Source organism: Neopelma chrysocephalum, unplaced genomic scaffold (genome assembly GCF_003984885.1).
Source record: "Neopelma chrysocephalum unplaced genomic scaffold, ASM398488v2 Primary Assembly neopelma1_23, whole genome shotgun sequence".
In the NCBI taxonomy this organism is placed as follows: domain Eukaryota; kingdom Metazoa; phylum Chordata; class Aves; order Passeriformes; family Pipridae; genus Neopelma; species Neopelma chrysocephalum.
In genome coordinates, this window is record NW_020897691.1 from 3,486,214 (window position 1) to 3,491,590 (window position 5,377).

Genomic DNA, 5,377 nt, shown 5'->3' on the forward strand with positions numbered 1-5,377 from the left:
GAAGATGAAGATGAAGATGAAGATGAAGATGAAGATGAAGATGAAGAAGAGGGGGTCCCAAAACTCCCCCTGACTCAATTCCTGAGGGGCGGATCGGAGGCAGAACAGGGCAAGGGCTGGGGGGTGGACAAACAGAGATTGGATGGACATCATTATAAAAATTGTAACACCTGGGTCAGGGGGCGCGTGCGTGGTTTGTATTCCCAGAGCCTGAGAGGCTTCATTAAAAACTTCCCTTTTCTTACCTCCTACTTAAGTTACCCTGGAGTTTTTTTCTCCCTGGGTCTTTTAGGCAACTCTACAAACTGTATTTTCAGATAAGGGAAGAGGCTGATAAGACGCAAATCCTGCAAAGTCCTTCTTATTGTGCCAATGTCTCCCCTTTACATGATGACTCAGCTGTGGAAACCCTTCCAGGGAGCAGTGAAGACATTCATACTATATTAGGGAGAGGTTCGAGGATATACTGAAGCTTGAAACCATGACACTGTTGAAAGCTTAACAAAAACCAAGATTTATTACCAAGAGGGTGGTCAACAAAACAAACAAACCCAAAAGGGAGGAAGGAGGAGAGAAATAAGCCCCAGTTACCCAGCTGTTGCCCATAAAGGTATCTTACCGACCTAGCATGCCTATAATTACCCATAGCAGAAGCGGTATCCTTGGAGAGTCAGTAAGTTCACAAAACTGGCAGGCGTCCCCGCCGAAAGGCAACGTTGTCCTTGGTGTGAAGTTAGCTCCCCTCCAAGAAAGCACTATCTACTTTTATACAATTAACTGAGTGACCACAACCTCCCAGGTGTGGCCAGCACCGCCCAGCCAGAGGCCCTCAGTCCCACCTCCCGGTTATGTAAGTGCATCTCTTCTGCACATGCGTGAGAACTTCGGAAATCCCCTCACGCACACGCAGTATGTTTTGGGGGTCTTTCTTAATTGAGTCTGGAGGTGAGCCTTCCTCACTTCATCATCACTTTCTCCTCCAAATGCCCTTGACGAGCCATTCACCAATCACAGAAGACCAATTAAAACAGTTTATACAGAAGTTCTCCCTCCAAGGACAACTTTCCCGTTTATCAGTGCTTGTTTTCCCATAACTTGGCAGGGAAAGAGCAAAGCTTTCACAGGTGGCAGGGCCAAACACAGAGCAAAAGTATCAGCATAAATTCACCCTGGTACACATACCCAGCCCGAGCTATTCATCTCGGATGATGGACCATAATGGGCCAAGGTTGATTTTGTACAAAGGCTCATGACATGTCCCATGATCCAGTATTGCATCATTCCTTGTAAAATTTCCCATCACAGGGGAGGTACTAGGCATTCCCACCTGAACTTGAGTGTATATAATTCACGAAATCTTTGAGGTTTGTGGACTTCCCCCCATCCCCAATGGATCAAGAAGTTTCATCACTGGATCCAATGGGTGGTGACTATATATCTTTCTACTTTTATCCTTTCTTTCTCTTTCTTTTCCTTAAACATTTTCTTAAGTGCTATTTTTATGTTTTTGTATTGATATATTACTATGGATTATAACAACCAGAACAGCCACATACCTGTTTTCCTTTACAAACAATTTGTTCTAAAATAAACCCTACATATATATCGTTACAAACACCAACCATTCAGTGTCATTTCACTCTTATTCACCCCAAAGGATCTATTAACAAGAACCTGGGTTAACCCTCCCCTTCTGTGGGAGGTTGTAACAACAACACAGGTTGCATTTGTTAATCATTGTCCCTGTAATCCTGAAGCTCCAGCTTCAGATTCTGTGAGAGAAAAATATTGTACAACAAGGGAAAAAAACCTTTTTCACAAAAAAAAAAAAAACCAGTGTGAAATCATCATTAGGACTTTTATAGGTCTTATTCTTATCTCTGCTGACTCCAACTGAGCAACCTCTGCTGGTGCAAATCAAGTCAGAATCCAGTAGAGCATCTCCACAGGAGATCTTGAGAGTTCATTACTTTGGGATATGATTTATTTTTCCCTTTTATGGACTAAATAGCAAGCCTTCTTTATGCAAGTAATTTGCCTGCCTGTACTGAGAGCACAGAAATTGCCTCTTCCCCTCTTGAAGGCTGTTAGTATTTGTATAGCTGCCTACATTGCTGTAGTTTCATTTGGATATGTCTGAGCTGAATACAAGGGCTTAATACTTGTCATAGAGTCCCCAGCAGAACTTGAACCTATTACCACTCTATTCTTGTGCATTTTTGCATTTGCAATCAATATTTGTCTTGTTCATCAGCCTGCTGCCATCCAGTTCATTCATTACAAATCCAGCTTTTAGAGAAACATTATGCAAAAATATTTTCTGTAAAAGTTACTTGTCCCAATAGCAATCCATACAACAGAAAATCTAGGTTTTTATAATTTATGTGGGATGGATGTTTCCCCTTTTAGTTTAAAAAACTTGAAAGAGTAAGATTGGTGAGATCTTTTTTTTTTTTTCCTTTCAGTCATCTTTTTTTTCCAAGTTCTTAGGTAGCAGCATAGACGTGTCCAAACTTTTGTCCAGGTTATGCCTCATATACTCATATACTCTCATAGGGGCATTAAAGGAACACACAGCACTGTATATTTTCAGCTTGTGACCAGATGTGTGCTTGACCTGGAGCCAACAGGCACTTCTGGCAGCCATTCATGATGCACAGTTATATAATGTTCATCTCTGAATGGTACATCTGTAGCGTGATCATGGGAGGCTGATGCACCAAGTCACGCTGCCATAGGCCACTGAGGAAAGAGGACAGAAAGTAGTCAGCCATCAGACCACTGAACTGTTTGTGCAGACTGCATTTGGCCTGTGGCAGAGGTTGATTGCTCTTTCTAGCAGTGCAATGCCTGCTTCCCGCTCTGCAGGGAGAGAACATGTAAGTTCTCACACACTATCCTCCCAATAGTGTGAATGTTTATCATTCTCGAGTCAAAGCTGAAAATGTAAATGCAGTTCCACTGCACCAGTGAAATGTTCTGGATCAACGAATCAGTTCTGCCTGCAAAGTGTAAAATTCTGCTTTATAACAAATGGAGCACTGTCAAAAGGAGCAGAAAGAGATTAACAATTACAGAGTTAAAGGCAATAGCATAGGTAAATTGGAGATGTAGTAAATTCAACAGTTAACTAAATCCCCTTCATCTCCTCCATTCTTTCCCAAGCAGGTGAAAAAAAGGGCATACAGCCATTTCTCAGTGTAAGAACTAAAATACTTGCAATAGTGCAGCAAAATCGCAGTGCACCAGTATTAAAAGTGAAGAAAAGCATCACCGTGTGCAGAAAGAATTAACAAATCCTGAGGGCTGGTATAAACTGTGTAAGAACCAAATGTCTAAATATTAGAAACACAGAGTAAGAACTTCTGCTGTGAGCTTCAGGCTTAGAAATTGGAAGCAATGAAAGAGGAAAAGGATCTGTGTTGTATAGTTGTCAGGCGTAGTGAAAAACATAAATCTTTTCTGTGATACGTGCTTGGAAAGATCAGTTCTAGAAGCCATTTCAAACATGTACAGGAAAGAGGAACCCCAAGTAGAAAACAAGTAATGAGTATAAAGTGAAGAGATGGAGAGTAGCTTTCAATTCACACTGAAAAAATTGAAGTATTTCCAAATCACTGATGTTTTGGAATAGCTTTTCAGTGGAATTTGTGAAAACAAAACAGAATTTTTTTTTTTAATATGATATTGATCAATTTACAGAAGCAAGGTTCTTAGTTTGGATTCAGGCAGTTCAGTGTGGATGCCTAATGTTTGTAGTCATGAAGCTTTGTACCAACAGATTTCCCCCCTCCCCACCACCCTCCCACACACACACACAAGTCACATGTAAAGTGGGTGGGAATGACTCAGTTCCACATTTTTGTAAATCAGCCTGAAGTCCCCTCCTTGCTCTGCCCCTTGGTCCCTTTATGCTGCAGACAAAGCCCTGGGATGCAGAGGAGCCCTGTAAGTGCACTCACTGCAGCACATGCAGGAGTCAGCCTCTGCCCATACCCATCCTGTTAAGAAGCTGTAAATAACTGAAGGGATTAATGATGTGGAACCTCATGCTCAAGAGACTCAGTCTTAGACAATTAATTTAACATATGCTTCACTGAGGTAGGGAGCCTATTACAGATAAAATTTAAGGGGAATATTTATTGATCACTGCAATACTTCTGTATTATTTTTAATTGCTAGTTTTTCTTTACAATTATACTCACTAGAGCTGTGGAATAAGAAAATGATCAAGTAGAACTGGTAACACCAGTTCAACTAATTGAAGTTTAAATTAGTGTGATCTCCATGTCTTTTTGCAGTTAATTATCACTCTAATACCTACAACAATAAAGTCAAATTTAATCCATGAATCACGGTAGATTATCTAGTGGTAATAACAGCAATAAAGGAAAAAGATACACCAAGTGGGAACTTGGTTCTCAGAACCAAACAAACTATCAGCAATAAAATACAAATGAATAATACACTTCATTAAAGACAAAACACTGCTCCCCTTCAAGAGTACCATCAAATTATATAACATTACAGGCAGTGGTATCTGAAAAGACATCGATGGACTTGAAATTCCAAGAAAAAGATTGACTCATTAGCTGCATGGATTTTTTTGCTGAAACATAATCATTTCACCTTTGGGAAGCAAAGAGCTCTATAACAGAAAGAGTGAACTCTTTCAATATTTCTCTGCATATAGGAAGGTAAGTAAAAGCAATATACTGGATGATAAGAGTCAATGTGTCACGCTAGTTTTTTCTCTTTCATTCATATTTAATTTTTCTTTGTAACTCTGGGATAAGTCAGGCACCTTACAGATTTTTCTTCTCAGTACAGAGGCCTAAAACCAAGCTTTCCAGAAACTAAGCAAATCACTTAGCAGAAAAATCAGACTCCATTTTGTTCATTCTCCAAGTAGTTTCATTATTTAGCAATTTGGGATGGACTATGTTCTAGCTTCCACTAGACACCATGAAAGTAGCCTACTGCCTTATCTCTCGTTTTATTGCCCAAAGGTTAGTGTACTTCTAGCAAAGAAGAAGCTTAAGCCTCTCAGAGCTGGAGTAGTTGAACCGCTGCAATTTCTGTCCTAAGGGCTGTCTAGCCATTAAGATGGTTAGCTTATTCCCAACTGGATAATTCAAGAAAATTGCTGATTAGCCTAAACAGTTTTCACATCATCACTGGGCACTCAAGTGTCCCTATGTACATTCTGAAGGGATAAAAACATTTTTAGAGATGGGATCAGATTTGTCACATTTGTTTTCATGATGATCCCAGTATCTACTAGCATTAAACAAGCTCCTCGCTCAGCATATAACTTTACATCACCCCTCTGAAGGGTCTGATTTTCCAGATGCAATACACTAAGCATTGCACAATC